This window comes from Triturus cristatus, chromosome 2_2 (genome assembly GCF_964204655.1).
Source record: "Triturus cristatus chromosome 2_2, aTriCri1.1, whole genome shotgun sequence".
NCBI lineage: Eukaryota > Metazoa > Chordata > Amphibia > Caudata > Salamandridae > Triturus > Triturus cristatus.
Genome location: NC_140582.1, coordinates 849,488,212 through 849,508,929, shown reverse-complemented (window position 1 = coordinate 849,508,929; position 20,718 = coordinate 849,488,212). Strand labels below are relative to the sequence as shown.

General features: G+C 38.2%; 1 protein-coding gene across 3 annotated transcripts in view; it reads left to right on the top strand.

The window, feature by feature from the left end:
• Positions 1-20,718, top strand: part of NSUN7 (NOP2/Sun RNA methyltransferase family member 7) — a 1,257,082-nt gene that overhangs the window by 693,557 nt on the left and 542,807 nt on the right. The window lies entirely within an intron of this gene.

Below are 20,718 nucleotides of genomic sequence, written 5' to 3'. Positions count from 1 at the left end.
TCCTGACGCACAGTACAAATACTACTACAATTCCAAGTGTACACTGGGGCTCTCCCCATAACCTCATCAGCCATCACTTCTTCCTCATTTCTTGGAACCATTTTCTCCTTTTCCATTACACAACCATCCTTAACTTCATATGCTCTTCCATTGGTGTCAACTGCATGCAACAAACTATTACTTTGAAGATAACTCTCTTCATTAAAAAATGGTTCAGTACTTGAACTATGCTTCCATTCTCCTAAGAACACTTTACAAAAGTTATTTTTTTTTACTTCTCTTTTCCTTTTGCTTTGTGACTTCATTGCATTGACTAATTTATCTAATCTACGCATCCTGTTCAAAATTAAAATGAATTATCTCTAATGCCTTGGTAACAATATTTTCTATTAATTTCTTTTTCTTATAAAATTTTGTTTTTTTCTTATACTTTTTCACATCCTTTAGCATATTTAACATCACTCTTCTCTGAAACATTTTTTGACGAATGTTTTTAAAATCTATTTTCCGTGTCAAGTTACTCTTTCTTACTTCTGAGTCTACATTAGCATTTTCTTTTTGCTGTCGACTCTGTTGTTGTTTTGTACTTGAAACACTGTTTGAATTTATGTTTCGATCATTTTTTTTTTTTTGAAGATATTTTTTAAAAATTCTTTAGTTGGCTTACCAGAAGACTTTTTCTGTTTTCCAACACACGCTTCGCCTCCTATTTTTTTTGTACCAGTCGTCTTCAAATATAATTGTTGTTTCTTTTCTTTTCTCTTTCTTGACTTTATAGGCATCTTTATATTTTTTCAGTGTTGCTCAGCAATACCTGGAAAAAAAAAAAAATACCTTTATGTAATTTTAATTCTTTACAAATTTTTTTTGCAACTTTTCAAATCCTATCACATGAGCTGATCCTTTCCTACGAGTCCAAGTCTTACAAAACAACAGAAACATGAATTAAATCTCTGACAACAATTCCTGTGTGCACACAGACTCATGGTGTGATTCTAGGCAGAAATTTATATTTGCTTGGCAATTTGAAAGCACATTTACTTCTGTTGAGGAGCAAATGATAATTACTGTGACAGCCTGACACATTTCCCTTATATTTTAGAGAGGCAAAAAAGAGCACATGTCCTAATAGCTACTTGAGACAATCAGCATGTGTTACAGGGTGAGTGATTAGAGTAGAGCAAAGGAAATGAGCCTGAAACATAACACAGAGCTGAGTAGTATGCACTGGAGTGTAGGTGAAGCTGCTGCATGTGTGCAAAGAGTGTGTTTCTGGAGACTGTGTATTGTCAGGTGCAAGAGAGATCTGCATGGAGACTTTTACAAGTGCATGAAGACTGCAGATATGTGTGTAAGAGTACATCTTTGGTAAAGGTCAATTAGAGTTTTTTACATGTAGGAACTACCTGACAGATTACAAGATTGAAAGGAAAATCTACCCTGTTGATTTCTAATGTGTTAACATTTGCCTCTCATTTGTGAGATAGTGATTTCTGCTGAGTGATAACCATCACATTTGAACAAAACAAGCTGGCCCTTTCCTGAAAGTGCAAGTTTCACAGAACAACAGCAACACAAATAAAATCTCTGACAACAATTCCTCTATCCACACAGACTCATGCTGTGATTCTAGGCAGAAAACGATATTTCATTTGGCAATTTGAAAGCACATTTAGTACTGTGGATGGAGCAAGTCATAATTACTGAGACAGCCTGACACATTTCCCTTATATTTTAGAGAGGCAAAAAAGAGCACATGTCCTAATAGCTACTTGAGACCATCAGCATGTGTTACAGGGTGAATGATTAGAGTAGAGCAAAGGAAATGAGCCTTGATGACGTTGAATGTGTTTGCGTTACACACTGCTATCTGAAATACAACACAGAGCCGAGTATTATGCATGGGAGTATAGGAGAAGCTGCTGCATGTGTGCAAACAGTGTGTTTCTGGTGACTGTGTATTGTCAGTTGCAAGAGAAATCTGCATGGAGACTTTTACAAGTGCATGAAGACTGCAGATATGTGTGTAAGAGTACATCTTTGGTAAAGGTCAATTAGAGTTTTTTACATGTAGGAACTACCTCACCCATTGCAGGAGTGGATGGACAATCTACCCTGTTGATTTGAAATGTGTTACCATTTGCCTCTCATTTTTCTGATAGTGATTTCTGCTGAGTGCTAACCATCACATTTTAACAAAAGAAGCTGGCCCTTTCCTGAAAGTACAAGTTTTACAGAACAACAGCAACACAAATAAAATCTCTGACAACAATTCCTGTGTCCACACAGACTCATGCTGTGATTCTAGGCAGAAAATGATATTTCCTTTGGCAATTTGAAAGCACATTTAGTACTGTGGATGGAGCAAGTGATAGTTACTGAGACAGCCTGACACATTTCCCTTATATTTTAGAGAGGCAAAAAAGAGCACATGTCCTAACAGCTACTTGAGACCATCAGCATGTGTTACAGGGTGAGTGATTAGAGTAGAGCAAAGGAAATGAGCCTTGATGACGTTGAATGTGTTTGCGTTACACACTGCTATCTGAAATACAACACAGAGCCGAGTATTATGCATGGGAGTATAGGAGAAGCTGCTGCATGTGTGAAAACAGTGTGTTTCTGGTGACTGTGTATTGTCAGTTGCAAGAGAAATCTGCATGGAGACTTTTACAAGTGCATGAAGACTGCAGATATGTGTGTAAGAGTACATCTTTGGTAAAGGTCAATTAGAGTTTTTTACATGTAGGAACTACCTCACAGATTACAAGATTGAAAGGAAAATCTACCCTGTTGATTTCTAATGTGTTAACATTTGCCTCTCATTTGTGAGATAGTGATTTCTGCTGAGTGCTAACCATCACATTTGAACAAAACAAGCTGGCCCTTTCCTGAAAGTGCAAGTTTCACAGAACAACAGCAACACAAATAAAATCTCTGACAACAATTCCTCTGTCCACACAGACTCATGCTGTGATTCTAGGCAGAAAACAATATTTCATTTGGCAATTTGAAAGCACATTTAGTACTGTGGATGGAGCAAGTGATAATTACTGAGACAGCCTGACACATTTCCCTTATATTTTAGAGAGGCAAAAAAGAGCACATGTCCTAATAGCTACTTGAGACCATCAGCATGTGTTACAGGGTGAGTGATTAGAGTAGAGCAAAGGAAATGAGCCTTGGTGACGTTGAATGTGTTTGCGTTACACACTGCTATCTGAAATACAACACAGAGCTGAGTATTATGCATGGGAGTATAGGAGAAGCTGCTGCATGTGTGCAAACAGTGTGTTTCTGGTGACTGTGTTTTGTCAGTTACAAGAGAAATCTGCATGGAGACTTTTACAAGTGCATGAAGACTGCAGATATGTGTGTAAGAGTACATCATTGGTAAAGGTCAATTAGAGTTTTATACATGTAGGAACTACCTCACAGATTACAAGATTGAAAGGAAAATCTACCCTGTTGATTTCTAATGTGTTAACATTTGCCTCTCATTTGTGAGATAGTGATTTCTGCTGAGTGCTAACCATCACATTTGAACAAAACAAGCTGGCCCTTTCCTGAAAGTGCAAGTTTTACAGAACAACAGCAACACAAATAAAATCTCTGACAACAATTCCTCTGTCCACACAGACTCATGCTGTGATTCTAGGCAGAAAACGATAGCTGAGTACTAACCAACACATTTGAACAAAACAAGCTGCCCCTTTCCTACAAGTGCAAGGGTAATAGAGCAAGACCAACACAAATTAAATCTCTGATAACAATTCCTGTGTGCACACTGTGTCATGGTGTGATTCTAGGCAGAAAACAGTATTCCTGGGTGATAGCAGTACACCTCAACTTATAGTGAAGACATACTCCATAATATCTAACATTTTCAAGGCACTTAAATATCTTCCTTAACATAAAATGTAAAACACCACTTTTAAAGTGGTTGGAAAATGTACCATGCAATTTTCAAATGTGTTTCCATTTGCCTCTTTTTTGTGAGTAACTAATTTCTGCTGAATGCTAACCATCACACGTTAAGCAAACTGCCGCTTTTCTGCGAGTGCAAGGCTAACAGAACAACAGCAACGCAAATTAAATCTCTGACAACAAATCCTGTGTGCAGACACACTCATGATGTGATTCTAGGCACAAAACAGTATTCCTCAGTGATACCACTACACCTTAACTTACAGTGAAAACATACTCCATAATATCTTACTAGTTCAAGACAGTAAAATTTCTCCTAAATCACAAAATGTAAAACACAACTTTAAAACAAGAATGACAATTCTATTATTTATGTCAAAATACACCACATACTTCCCCTCTCAAACTCATAACTCACCATTAAAATTAATTAGTTGAGAAAGAAATGTGGCACTCAAACAGCAGATTATCAGAGCCAGAATCTCAGAGCTGTACACCTCTCTCCTCTCTCCACAACCAGTAAATGGCAATTTTTCCCTCTCTTTTTCCCACATATACATGTTAATGTAAAATCACAGTCCTTCCCACATTTTTTCAAATGGAATCACACATTTCTGTTGGTTGCAACTTTCAACCCCTTTCCAAATCATCCCTTCCCCCAACATGACTTCTGCCTGCTACCATAGCAACAGCTCATGGATCACAGGTGTGAGCAGAGAGGTCAGAAGTGCAGCACACAATGTTTCAAATCCAAAGAGCAAGAGTGCTTGACTTTTCAAACCTAACAGCAAATCCAAAGTAATGTTCAGTGAGAACACATTTTTCTGTACCAATCGAAAACATGCTTTTAAAAATTTAAACATACAGCCTAGTTTTAACTGTAAAATGGTTTGAATCAGCCAATGAGTTCTTTTTATTAAAAAAAGTATGTATGCCTCCATTTTTCAACTGTCTTTCTTTTCATATTGCCATTCTACTGAAAGACACCTCCTGAGTGCATCCTGTTCTCCTTGGAAGATGTTTACAGTGTGGATTGTAGGTCATAGCTATGTCTTCTGGAGTGAAAAGTATGCAGAAAAAAGAGGTATTTTCAAAGACCTTGCTTTGCCAAATGTAGACATTAAATGGATTGGTCAGAGAGGGTTAAAGTGGCACCAATTAATGCCTTTGGTGAAAACCTTTCTACATCTCCCACAGCCTAACCTTATTATTGTGCACTGTTGTGGAAATGACCTAGGCACTTTAACTGGGGTAGGTCTGGAAATGCTTATTAAGGACACCTTTCTGCAAATGATGTCACTTTTTCCACAAACTGCCTTTGTATATTCTAATATATGCAAAAGGCAAAAGTGGAACTGGTCCAACCAATTTTGTCCGCAGATTGACAAAGCAAGAAAGCACGTCAATAAGTCTGTTTCTGCTTTCCTCAGAAACTATGGTATGGGTTCTATATACCACAACAACTTGCTTTACAACATGCAAGACATTTATAGAGGAGACGGTGTACATTTCAATGATGAAGGGAACAGAGTCTTCCTCTTGAACTTTAGACTCTGCATCGGTACTTACTTGTAGGTACCGAAAAACACTCAATAAACACAAGGGCTCTTTTTAGAGCCACCTAATATCTAAACACTTAAACGTGATTTTTAATTCTATTTTTTTTAATGTTTTTTTTCGGGAGCGCGCTGGGTGTGCGCACCTCGCGATGTTTTAAAAAAATTAAAATCTATTTTTTTTGCCCTTCGTGGTCCTACTGTGACCCCCTTACAATGGCTAGGGGGTCAAGAACTCCCTACCCTGCCCCCTATTCATGGTCTCCACCTTTCCTTTTCAGTGCGACACACAAAATGGCACCCGACACTTCCTGATTTCGACCGATTCGAATGTTTAATGACATCTAACAACCAATCAGAATTACGCTCGCGCACGGCAGTGTGCGCGCACAGGGCTTGCACTGTGCGCGCACCCTGCGCGCGTATAGATATTGATATGCTTTTAAATGCTATTTTCTCAGGAAATACTGAACAGATTTACACCAGACCTGCAAAAGGCACTTCCTTGAACTTATGGCTACTTCTCTGCCAAATTTCAAGTAATTCTGTTCAGCCGTTCGGGCTGTAGCTGTGTTTAAAGGTCCTATGGGAAAATGCATGGGGAAAACACGTTTTGGAACCCCCCCTTTTTCTCGGCCCCCGCTTGACGAATCACCCCGAGACTTTCAGGGTGGGAGCTGAACGGAGCGCCCCATTAGTTTTGAAAATTTTGCGAGGATTCGTCAACCGGCGCCAAAGTTATTCAAAATAGAATTTTGAGATTTCCTATGGAAACACGGTCCTAACTATAACTATCTACTGGCGACCGCCAGTAGATAATATATATATACATATATATATATATATATTTATATATATATATATATATATATGTATATATATATGTGTGTATATATATATACACACATATATATATTCACTGAAAAAAACATAGGTTTCATGCATGTTATAGTTAGGAATTGGCATTTAAAAAACCTTAGAAATTCACTGAAAATACCATAGGTTTCAGGGGCGTTATAGTTAGCTGGACATTTCCCTCATACAAAACCCTAGAAATTCCCCTGTTATAGTTAGTTCAGCTTTGGTTTTTTCAGTGAATTTCTAAGGTTTTTTAAATGCCAATTCCTAACTATAACGTGCATGAAACCTATGGTTTTTTCAGTGAATTTCAAAGGTTTTTTAAATGCTAATTCCTATCTATAACTTATCTCTAAAGATATCATGTTTAATGATTTTCATTGGATTTCTATATTTTTCAAATTCAGTGTGTCAATTTCATTAATAATTTTTTTTTAAATACTTTTTTATCACCATTTTTTAAACATATTTTTCCAATTAATTCTTTTAAAAATATAAAATATTATTTGAACTTAATGGGTTTTTCAAACATATTTTTTTATATTTTTCAAAATATTTTTTTAACTATATGTACAAAACTTTATCTTAGATGTATATTTTTTCAGTGTTTTTGGATCCGCGCACCCTAAGCGCACCGTTCACAATCTGTACGCGATAGCATCCACGCATGGTATGCGTTGGGTACGTGTTTAGTGCGCGATCGCTATGCAACTCCCAGCCTACACGCGACACGTTCGATGTACATAACGCGACGTTTACGCGTGACGCGATGCGTCATCTGCGTCTATGACGCGGTAGGTGCGCAGATCCCGCGAAGTATTTAACATTTAAATAAACATATCTATGTATTGCATATGAATATTAATTGAAGACAAACTCTAAACTAGTCTTAAAACTAATATGTTTTTACATCTAATCCTACATTCCTTTTAAATTCAATTTCGCGGATGCGCGCTGGGTGCGTGCTGCGTAAGCGCACGGTGCGCGGATCCCATGTGACCTGCAAAAAAAGAGATTTGATTGGTTCATTACACTTCCTGTTCTAACTACTGAAAGACCCCACCCATTTCAATCATTCTTCTTTGAGCTTCTTTGGAGAACCATCTCTTTGGAGAGAAGAAGATTTTTTTAGACTAAGTATACACTTAGCTCCAACTTTTTGCAACCAAAAATGGCTTCAGGGCAGCAGGCATCACCTCAAACCTCTGAGGATGAATTTTTGCCGGAGGAACCACACAAAAAACGTTTTGCTTCAGTGGTGTGGAAATTGTTTACTTTTCCCGAAGGACAGAATAAGACCAATGCCACCTTGGTCACATGTAAGATTTGCAAAAGAGTCTTATCGAGAGGGGATCGTAACAAGAAATACTCTTGTGACACGGCAAGTATGATGAAGCACATGAGGAGCCTTCATCCAAACAATCTTGCACGTGAAGAGCGCCGACGGATGAGAGATACTCATGCTCCTGCACCATCCACCTCATCGCAGCCGAGTACGTCAAGAGTGCATCCATCAGACCAAACCTTGGACATCGGTCCTCAATTTCAATTTTTAAAAGTGCTCTGCACTAAGTGCAATAAGACTTTGTGCTATGGTGAGCAGTCGATCGATCTGATCTGCCGCCGGCAGGAAAGTCATATTTGCTAGTTTTATTTTTTTTTTACTGTTCCCTGAAGTTCATTGTTTGGTTCCTCCTGTTTTGTTTTTTTTTTGTTTTTTTTCAGAAAAACCAAAAAAATCACAAAATTGTTAAGAAAACCCCCAAAAAATTATACTAGAAGAAAGAAGAAAAAAAAAAGTTCTTGTAAGAACTAACTTTCCTGGTTTAAAAAAAGAGCTAAATTTCTTTGTTAGTGTGTGAAAGTTTAGATGAATATATGTGTAGTACGTAATTGACTGAATGAATGCATTAGTAGCGTATGGTGAATGTATAAGTGCAGAACTATAAGGAAGTGCTGCAGCATCACACAGTAACCTCTTTAATTGTAGTGTGCTGTAGTACTTCCGAAGCAGAGGGATGCAACATATGTACATAAATATGTTGCAAATCTATGCTTCTCTCTGCACGGCTGCTTAAACTGCAGCCATGTGGTGACACAGGCACCCTTGCACAATAGTGCAAGGATATCTGTGTCATGTGCTGTTTGTTTTTCTACAGGAAGACACACCTTCCTGTACAAAAACAATGAGAAAATGCATTTTTCTCCTTCAATGTATGCTGAACATTTCAGCATGCATTGAAGATATAAAAATGTGGAGAAATTAAAACAATTCTCTTTGTTGTGCTTTCCTACACCAATTGTAGAATGGTGCACCATTCACACATATATCGAGATTTACGATTTCTTATAAATCTAGACATGTGTCTTGTTCTATGAGTATTAAGTGCAATCATGCACAACAACACTTACAGAACACCCTTTCAACCGAAAGTGGTCTGCATGATGAGGTTATATTTTCATGGAGTATAAAAAGTGCACAAAGTGCCTTTTCCTCTCCTTGAAAATATGAAAGAGTATCTTACACAATAACTATGTTACAAAAAGTGACATATTTCCGTTTTTAAATTTCCTTGCGAATGATAGAAGGTAAGCACAGAATTTTGACTGCAAAGATGTTCAAAGAAGAATGATTGAAATGATTGCGGTCCTTCAACAGCTAAAAAGATGAAATATTATGAACCCCTCAAATCTCTTTTTTTGCAGGTCACTTGATATCTGATTATGGTCAGATTTCAAAACTACATAAACCAAGTGTTTTTAGAAACATGTTTCAACTTTGTAGATTCTTGCAGGCCTCTTTATTCTGCATATTGAGACTTACCTTCACAGTAATAGGAATAAAAAATGTTATTCATTTTTGCCTATTTTTCATTCCAATCTAAATTCTTAAAAATTGCTCATTTTAAAATTTGGATCTGTGAAAGAAAATAAAATAAAAATTATAACATATAATAATACTTTTTTTACAACACAACATAATTTCCACAAAGTAATTTGTTTGCCTTTTTTGCTGTTCTCAGAATATATTGAATTTCACTCGAAATAGTGATTTCAATGGTACTCATCACTTAACAGCGGGCAAAAAAACAACAATCAGAAAGATTGTTAAAAAAAAATAACATACTATTCTCAGTAAAATACCAGAAAATACAAATCATACATATATGAAATGCTTACAGATTACAAAATGTTATAACTTTAACTTATAAAAACTGTAAATGTTGCCACATTAAAATAATCACCGAACAAATGACCACCAAAAAGTCCATAATTCAAAAATATACCTTTCCTTGAGGCCAAATGGTATTTTTGCACTTCTTCTTTATGTAAACTGTCCAATGGTAGTTCTATTAAATTATAATAATAAATTCCTCAGAGAGTGAATTAGCTTCCTAAAACTTTGGCTTCAAAAATATTAGGTAGGAATTTTGTAATTCCCTTGGCAAACGTTGTTTGAAAACCAACTGGGCATCATTACAAAGTGTCCAGCCTTTGTCACATTTTAGATAGGCAGTGTAATGTCCAGATGTGGTGGACGGACCATCATTGAAAATTATTGCAATTGCTACAAAAGTCCTTCCTGATATTGATATTTGTGCTGCTACAAATTGTTTTATTAAAGTATCCAATTTTCTTCCATCAGCTGTACAACGTTGCATCATTAAAATTATGTATTTTCCATATTTTGTTAACAATAATGTGGATAACATTTCTGATTTACATTGGCTACACTCCATGTTTTGAATTGCACCTTTCACTAATTTATTGAAAGCCACTGATTTACAGTCTGGTAATGTAAAATACAGAAATCTCTCAGTGTCTACATTGGTGCTACATGTATACATGCAATTTTCACAATAATGTTCCCATTTGTAAGAAAGGCCCAAAATATTTTCTATTTCTACACTTTCATTTTCAAAAATTGTAAGCATATACATTAAAAATTCCTGAGCATCTTGTTGGATATTTTGTGTAAATTGTGTAGAACCAGAACACACATCCAAAAGATTACGAACATCTGAAACAGATTGTATTTTACTTCTATCTGTTGTCTATTTTTCATAAACAGAATGCAACAGAGAACAAAATCTTTTTGCCGATTCTGCATAATTTGTGCTTGCAAACCTTCCAGATAAAAAACAACATTGACCACTACATTAGCATAGCAGTTGACACCAGAACTATTTTCAAAATTATAACCAACAATCTCTTCAACAGTGTCCAATTTCTTTTTACCTGCAATCACAACATTATCTTGTTCTTTTCTTTTCTTGATACCTTCAGAACAGATATTCTCTAACCTTCTTTTTCGACCAACCACACGCTTTTCAAATACAGGATATTGACCTAAATTTGGAGCATACACCCTTCTTAACCTATTCTACTCTTTTACACAGTTTGCATCTGCAGTAACCTTTGTCTCATCAAAATCAATTAAAAACAAACCAGATAATGTTCTGACTCGTGACAAAGCAACATATGCCATACCCTCTTTAAATACAGTAGATCCAATGTTCACTAATGCACTGTCTACACTTAATCCTTGAGATTTATGAATAGTCACTGCATATGCCAGAGAAAATGGAAATTGTTTCCTACGGACATATAAATCTTTAACAAGCAAAAAACGAACTGAACAACGACCAATTTCTTTAACTTCATCAATCTGATCAAATTTAATTTAACAAAATTCAATTCCTTCTTTTTTCTGATAATTCATAAAATCCACCACTTTGCCCATTGCACCATTAACTAAACCTTTCTCTACATCCAAATTACGCCTTAAAATTACCCCGACAGTTTACACACACATACAGTGTTTTTTCCAAACCAGCAGTTTTAGATATTTTTTTTTCTAAACAATCTAGTTTTGATCTCAACTTACCCGTTAAAATAATAGTGATTCCTTCATGTAGTAATTAATCGATGGCTTCCATTTTGACAATTTCTTCATTTTCCAATTTTAATAATTCTTCGTTGAATATTGAACACTCACGCAGTGTCGGCATTAAGCAAATCACTGACTTATTTTTAGCAATTTCCACGTACACTTTTGCAGCAACTGCATTTTCATTTGGAAAGACATTGCAAAGTAATCGACTCTCCAAAGCTTCTTTCCCTTTTTTTGAAAGAATTCCAATTCATATATCTTGAAGAATACTTCCATATTCAGCATCATTTGCCTGTCGTATATTTGTTGTCAGTTCTTTGTATTCAAAATTAGTCCAAATGTTCACATTACCAACACTGCCAAGAGACTTTCTAGTATCTTCATGGGCAAGTGTTTTAAATACCGGTTGTCCTTTTACCGGTGTCAGTTGCAGTAGATCTCCAAAAACTATGACGTTTTTTCCTCCAAATAACACGTCCTACTCTGTTTTAAGAATTTGCTGCATTCTTAAATGCACAAAGGCAAGCATCAAGTTTGAAACCATGCTAACCTCATCAATAATGAGAAGTTTCATTTTCTTCAGCACTCTTGAAACTTCACAACAAGCTTCTCCAGATAGCTTGTGGTATTCCAATTTGTTCTTATGCTCTACTGGCAGCATTAGTAAACAATGTAAAGTAATTCCTTTAATGTTATGTGCTGCCAACCCAGTTGGAGCAGTGACAACACAAGACAAATGTGACTCAGTTGTTTTTTGCAGATAACTTGTAATTACTTTAATTAAGAAACTCTTTCCTGTTCCAGCTTGACCACTCACATACATTCGGATAGGTTGAAATGATGTACATGAGCACACTCTCTTTTCATGAAGTAATCCATGGTCAATCTGCTCTTTCACTTGCTGATATATTTGTTTCTGTTCAGCATTTAGTTGCTCTTCCAAGTTTCCTAACTGTATTGCATCTTCTTGTGCTTGATACATTACTGTTTCCACCTCATTCATGGCAATCGCTGCTTCATTTTCAACAATTGGTTGTCCTAGTGGATCTTGACTCAGTGCAGCAGAACTTTGACTGTCTTGAGAACTGTCTCTAGCAATCTCAGCTGCAATTGTAGCTTCTTGATCAATTTCGTCATTCAACATTTTCACATAATTTGCGAAAGCACTGCATTGTATGCTATCTTTACAAGCATTAAATGAATCTTCATAGCTGGGAAAACCTCCAAGTAATTCCAGTTCAGAACGCCATCGTTTGAACATTTGCAAAAGGGCTAAATAGTAAAATTCCCTTTTGTCAGCAGTGTCGCAACTCAGTTTTCTGTGATTAATTAAATTTCCTTTCCTTTGTTTCACCAGACATCCTTCAGAACCAATCACTCCATATTTTCCATCGTTGATGTGTTTTGCAACACTTCATAGGGACACATGTTCTCAAGATGATGACTTCTCTTTGGATAGTATGTGTCCAACATATTGGTTTTCAAAATATCTGTACTTTCAGGGTCATTTTCTGCTAAATATTCAATTTCTTGAACAGATTTCAGTACCCGATTTCGCATTCCTGCAAGACCTAAACTCACCCAAATGATTCTTCTACTTTTGGAATATAGACTTGCAGATGATAACCGATCTGAACATTCATATGCTCCAATTTCACGATGCGATAACATTTTCAAACTGAAACTGAATAATTTCTTACTTAGTCTTCTCGTGAGAAATCTCTTCCCACATTTCTTTCAATTCAGTCTTTTCTGATTTAGTAATGTAAGATGTTACATATCGAGCAACAGCAATAGAATTGTCTGCAACATACTGAATATCCATGTTAGCATTCCACATGGATAAAATAACTGGGTTGTAGTCATTTATGTATTTTGATTCTTCGCTTCTTCTTAAGTTGTAGGTGTTTTTCTGAAACTTTCTTGTGATGGTATGTCGTACAGCTGACATGAAACTGTTCACTCTTCCTTTCGCTAATACAGGACGTGGAAATCCAAAACGACATTTGGTATAGAACTTATCCTTTGACTTGTACTTTCGTCGACAGTATTTTCCACACCTATGGCTTTGAAATCGTAAGACTTGTTCTTTTAAGTTTTTGTCTTCTCTGCTATTTGGTACAGCACATGTAGAATACTCTTCAATGAAAGACAAAACACTTTCATCTGAATCTGTTGCAAATTTGGGGGCATCCTTGACCCATAACAACATATGTATGTGAGGAGCACCTCTTGCTTGATACTCCTTTCTCCAAAAGAAATCCACAACTTCTCCAAGAGGAGGATTCTTTTTATTGCAGATGAAAGACATCATAGCTTCAAATCTATGATTGAAATATCTGCATATATTGACAGGATCCAAAGAGCACAATTCTCCAGGTGTCTTGTATTCAATATTATTTATATTGGAATTTGCCTCTCGAAGAAATTCAAGTAAATCATCCCAAGCATACTTAGCACAGCTTAGTGTAACAAACCATGTAGGAGTTCCCAAGTTCCGCAGCATGCATTTCAGTTCTCCATGTCGACGGTACCAATATTCATTAGTCCCACGCTGACATGCCATCAGATTAATCAACTGAGATTCTAAATGATCATCTCTCTGATGCACTTTATCCATAAACTCCTTTGCAGTTACATTTTGCAGATGCATTCCAGTTTTTAAAATGTGATTTACTGCATATGAAAGTCCAGACAAGTCACTTTCAAACAGAAGATGAAACATATAAGGGATACATTGTCGAAATCTTGGATCTTCTGCATATAATCTTGTTGTCCGATATTCAGATGCAGGAATCTACACAGGACGTTCATCATATCGTCCACCTTTTCCTGTTGGAAACAACTGCGGGAAACAACGAGCTTCCAAGCTCTCTTCCCATACACTCATGGGACTTCCTGTTGCTTTTTTCATTTGAAACAACTCAATTGTATTCCCCATCACCTCTTTGGAATGAAGTGGATGTACACTGTAATGTTCATAGATCTCTTCACATCTGGACATGTCCACTTTTTCAATTTGTCCACTTAATGTTTCACTATCTTCTGCTAAATCTATTTCTTCTTCTCCAACAAACACATTTCTATAGTACTCATTTTTTTTATCAGATACAATGATGCCTTTTGCACTTTTCTAACATCCACTAACTCTTGCCAGATTTTCTTATTCTTAGTAGGAACACCATTAACTAGAATGACTAGTGGCTCATTTTCTGCATGATCTACACCAATAGTTTCAACATTTTTCCTTAAATCTAATGGTAAATACACAACTCTTCCTTTCAATCCTCTTTGCAACTCTGATGGAGGTAATTTACTTGTTTTGGGCTCCATACGAACAATAGCCTGAAATGGGTGAACACATTGTATCAGAATAGACTCATACGTATTTAAATCTATCAGCTCTGGAGGAGTAGCAACCAAATCTAGATTATTATGAACAGCTCTAGCAGGCATTTTATTCTCATCTAATTTATTATAACAATATTTGCAAATACACTGCTCACATCCCAAATCAAAACAATCCTCTACCAACAAATAAGTTGCAAATTCCATCCACTTATCATTATCTTCAATTTCACTTTTTAAATACAGATTGACACCCCTAGTCTGATTTTTTTAGTGACTTCGCCGACAACAAATACAAGACACATTTGGTCTTTCACCTGAAATTACCTTAAACTTTGTGATTTCATCCTCAAATTTTTCTGTAATTACAGGTTCTACATTGTCTTCAACATTTTGTTCTACTAATGTGTCAGTTTCTTCACTCTCTTGCTGAGGCCCAAAGTAACAAAACTCAATATCCTCACAGACCTGCTTCACATCTGAAACTGACCCACACAAAAGAGCACTGTTCAACTCACTTAACTTTAGTGATGGACTTTTTGCATAATACAACCTTCTCACTAACTTCCGCATTTGAGTATGATGTACTGCCAGCATTCTGAAATGGTGAAAAACACTTTCACAAACTTTCCTAGAAAGACAAGCCAGAAAATGACCTTGCAAACCAATATGTTTTCTCACTCTGCAAGGGTCTAGTCCTTGCAACAGCTTAATCTTTTGTTTTACACTTTTTTTTAGTATAGACTCGTAAAAAACGACATAATTTTTCAATAGATTCCTGTCGTACACTACAAACACTACTGCAATCCCAAGTGTACACAAGGTTTTTAGCACGTCTCCTTAAAACTTCATCAGCTATCACTTCTTCTGCATTTCTTTCAACCATTTTCTCTTTCTCCATTGGACAACCATCACTAACCTCATAACCTCTACCACTGGTGGCAACTGCATACAATAATTTTTCACTTAGTGAATAACTCTCTTCATTAAAAAAGGCTCTGAACTAGAACTGTGTTTCCATTTTCCCAGAAAAACATCACAATTTCTTTTTTATTAATAACTCTTTTCCTCCTACTTTTGGCCTTCATTACATGGATTGGTTTATCTAGTGATCGAATTCTGTTTAACACTAAAATAAACAGTTTCCTTTTTACTTCAAAAGCCTTTTCCACAATGCTTTCAATATGATTCTTCTTTTTATAAAATAAAGCTCTCTTTTTATATTTCTTCACATCTTTCAGCAAATTATGCACTACTCTCTTGTAAAATATTTTTTTGCGTAATTTCTTATACTGATTTTGTCTTCTTTTATCATACTTTATCTCCTTTGACTGAACATTTGCTTTTTTACTTTTCCTCTTATTTTGATTTTTTCCTTACTTAAAAAATTATTTGAAGTTGCAGCATTCTCTACATTCTGTTTGCTCTTACAAACATTTTTAATAAATTGCTTTGTGATCTTACCAGAAGATTTTTTCCTTTTAGCCACATTATCTTTTTCATTCAATACTTGTGGTTCATGTTTCTTCAAATAATCCTCCTGTCTCTGTTCTTATCTTTTTCTTTTTTTTTCTGGCATACTTTCTCGATTTTAACGTTGAAAAACAGTATCTGCAAAAAAGAGTCACAAATAAATGTATATTAATAACTTTTAAATGTACAATATTCCATTACTGTTCAAACACATTTTATATAAAAGCAGACTAAAAAACGATAGCCCTGAACCACAAGTGTGACGATGATTAAAACACTACATACATAATGCATACCACTTTGAAGCAGTTCATGCCCTAAAGCCTACCTCACTAAAAGACTACATGCTAACTAACTGAATGATTACAGTACTAAAAAGAGACACACTGGGTGAGTAACAGGGTGTTTGCTAGAAGTGTATGAATACTAACTGGGGAATTGAAGCTGCGAAAGACAACTGTGTAGCTGATTAGAGAACTGAATGTGTGAGAAGTTGGCCTGATATATGATGTCACTAGTTCTAGTGTACACCCTGTATCAGTCCAAACGACCCTTATGGTGATTGGTTGTAAAGTCAACCTTATAGACCAGCTATCCTAGTGGTAGCATGGACAAGAGCAGTCTTAGGCTAAACTCTGTATGGCATGTGAAGTCAGCTGTTATACCATTTGCAACCCCTTGAATATTAAATGAAAGGACACCACAACAGATATATTATAAAAATAGAATGTATTTATTCTAGTCAAAATACCCTCAGCACTCTTTATGAGATTCGAGGTAAGTACAACACAGTCTTATTTAAGCATACATAAGTCACACAGGTAAGTAATACAGTTAGGCCCAAGGGGCCACGCAAACCATATACTAAGTAAGTGGTATAAGAACCACTGTCACGAACACAGGTTAGGCCTAGGCCTAGGGGCTACACTATCCTATCAGTTGCTAGGCAGTGGGAGGCCCACCGGGTTCAGGTGCAGAGTGTAAACACTCACGCGTAATGCGTTAAAGTCGATAGAAATAGTAATGTTTAGAAATTAAGAGTTTTAGAACACTTCGGAAGGAACTAGGAGTTAGAGACTTGGAAACTAGACACTAGGATAGTCAATACCCTTGTGAGCACTGGAGTACTCAAGTTACCTAGCCCACGGGCTGCGGGTGCATAGGTGTGAACTTGCGTCGGGTTTCGTCGTCGACTCATATGGATGCCTGAAGAAAAGATGCTGACAGGCAGTCAGTGAAGAGTGTCCGGTGGATTCCAAGGATGGAATCAAGAAGGAGGATGCCTGCAAGCAGAGGGGACAGAGTCTAGGTCACCAGCCAGGAGCCGGGAAGGAACCAGGAAGGAACCAGGCGATGTCGTGAAGATGCAGGTGAAGAGGTGAAGCTTGTCCCAGCAGCCACGGGTACCAGGAGATGTCGAGGACGACCAACACCAGGAGGCGAGCTGTCCCACAAGGGCTCTTGCTGTCGGCGGCGTCGATGTCGAGTTTGGACACAACAAGCCTTGGCAAGCGCAACCCACGCAGAATGAAGGATTCGCTTCTGTTGCAGACCAGGAAGGCCTGAGGTGCTTCTCTTTCACAGGGAAGCAAGGGCCAGTCTGGAGGAGCCAAACCAGCGGTAGAAAGTCAAAGGTTCTTCGTCGCAAAGGTCGTTAGCCAACGGGCAAGCAACCGGACAGACGCGTCGAGCAGGAAAATGCAGAAGGGCCCCACGCAGAACTCGTGGAGTGTGGAGGGCTGATCTTCGGTGCAGATGGTGCTCAGGGTTGGGGCTTCTCAATCACCAGAGCACAACTTCGAGGATGCCTCAGAAGCTGCGCTGGAAGCATGTAGCCAATTTTCCCAGGTAGCCGGTCCTATGTCTCTCGTCGCCTCCACGGATCTCAGCTTTGCTGTGGATGTGGATCAGGGTCGGAGAAGTCTGGAAGTCAAGGCGCTGGTCGGGCTCTGCAATCGGTTCATCATAGAACGTTGAGCAAAGCAAACGGCAGGTCGCTTGATGGTGCCTGTTTGCACAGGGTGGCCACTCCTTGGCCACAAGGGAGATTCTTCAGTCTTCTTCCGTAGTCGAATGTTGAAGGTCCAGAGTTTCTGTTCAAGTTTCAGTTATCAGGATAATCCAAAATCCTAGGGACTCAGCTCCCACTCTTATAGTAATCTGGGGGGCTGGGTTACCTGCTAGGTCCCTCCTATGGGTGGGACCAGGGAGGGGGGTGGTTACACCCCCTTCCCTTTTTCCAGTTTCGTGCCAGGACTGGGGCTGGAGTGCCCCAGCACCGGTTTGAACCGGACTATGCATGGGACACCTTGTGTGCCCCAGGCAGAGTCTCGTTTCATTCATCCCTCCCTGCCCCAATACACTAAGGCCTGTCTAGGGTGGTGCTAGCACTTCCCAAGGCAGGAAACCTATTGTCCAAGCCTCCCTCGCTGGAAGGACTCCCAGCAGCAGGAGGTCAGACTTGTGTCTGTGGCAGCAGCATCCATTTTGTGATGCTGGGCTCTGGTTAACTTTAACCGGGTAGTAGGTCTTCAACATGTCTTCAACAAGGGAGGAATACTATCCTCATCGCCAGAAATGGTGTGGGGGTAGTATTCCAAAGTGTTAGACACCTTACACGACATGTTTTGATAAAGCCAAACCATAGTTACCATAACCGCGAGGATTATAAGGCACTTTAACCTCTTCAGTGCCCCGCCCTTTCCCCGCCCTGTGCCGGGCGTTGCATTAGCGGGCGGGGTTCATGACGAGATAGTCTCGTCATGGGCACAGCGCAACCGCGCTCCATGACGAGACTATCTCGTCATGGGCACTGAAGGGGTTAAGAGTATATGGTAGGCGATATCATAGAACAGCTATAAGGACATGGTTCCGAAAGCTGCAGACAGGCTCAGCTCATGCTAGAGCACCATCTCACATGTTACCAAGCACTCTGCCTTCAGGATTGTCAAGGCCTGCCATAGGAGTGACTGATAGGTTACCCATGTGTCTATATATAAGGTAGGTTTAGGAATACTACACCTAAGCAAGGGGTGATGACACGACCTTGCCCCAGCTGAGTGATCAGCCAGTTGTGTCATAATGGAAGGCCAGCCAGGGGTGGCATAATACATGCTGCAGCCCCTGGTAGGCCTAGGGTACACCTATGCCCTGGGTACCTAAGGTACACTGTACAGGGCCCTAGAAGGTGATCCTTACCAATTGGGTTATGTACCTAAAGTACATAGCGTGAATTTAGAGAGAGAACAGCTGGGCTGTGGGTCTGATTAGCAGGCCCACAGCCACATCTAAGTCGAAAACCAGTGAAGCAAAAGCAAAAAGTGGGGGTGAACATAGAAAGCATACCCTACTCTCCTACAGAATGCATAGTGGATAGGCATTTAAAGCAGTCCATGTGCTAAGGCCTAGCTCACTGCATGAGTACTTGGGTACTGACTGAATGATTAGACTACAGCAAGGAGACTGCCTGGATGAATTTATAACTGGTAGACTTTTCGCACAGGGAATGAATTAGTACTTGGTACTAAAAAGGTCACTAAAAGACTGCAAAAGGAGAGACAAGATGTTTTCGGGACTATATGGATATTGACTAGGGAATTGAAAGTATAAAAGACAAATCTCTAGGTGGTTAAAAGACTGCATGCATAGTGCATAGGGGTTTGAAGCAGTCCATGTGCTAAGTCCTGGCTCAGTGCATGAATACTTAGACAGTAACTGAATCATTAGAGTACTGGAAAGAGAGTGTCTTGGTGAATTTATAAATGTTTGGGTTTTTGCACAGTGAATGAATTACTACATGGTGCTGAATAGGTCACTAGAAGACTAGAAAGAGAGTGACAGGGTGTATCATGGAAGTGTATGGATACTGTCTAGAGAATTGAAGGTGTGAAAAACAACTGTGTAGGTGGTTAGAGAACTACATTCATACTGCATAGACATTTCAAGCAGTCTATTTGGTAATGAATGGTTCACAACATAAGTACTTAGAAACTGACTAAATCATCAGACTACTTCTAGGACAGTGCCTGGGTACAAATTTAAAATGTTCAGTTCTGGGGCAGTAAAGACAATACTACATGGTACTGTACTTTAGTGTCAATGCCTGACTCATTTAATCAACACATAAGCAAAGACTGCCTTCTAACGCTACTAAAACTTGACAACATGACATGTTTTAAAACAGTTATCTGTCAGCAAATACAAGATGTTACCAAACGCTTCTCTCACAGTGGTTCCCAAATGCACACAGACTCACAGTGTGATTCTAGACAAGCAACACTATCCCTAGGAGTTTACCAAAACTCATTCACTACACTGGAAGCGATAAGGGAACTGCACACAATCTACATATTTCACGACTGCTCTTTAGTGTCAATGCCCGACTCATTTAATCAACACATAAGCAAAGACTGGCTTCTAATGCTACTAAAACTTGACAACATGACAGGTTTCAAAACAGTTTTCTGTCAGCAAATGCACGATGTTACCAAACGCTTCTCTGACAGTGGTTCCCAAATGCACACAGACTCACAGTGTGATTCTAGACAAGCACCACTATCCCTAGGAGTTTACCAAAACTCATTCACTACAGTGGAAGAGGTAAGGGAACTGCACACAATATACATATTTCACGACTGCACTTTAGTGTCAATGCCTGACTCA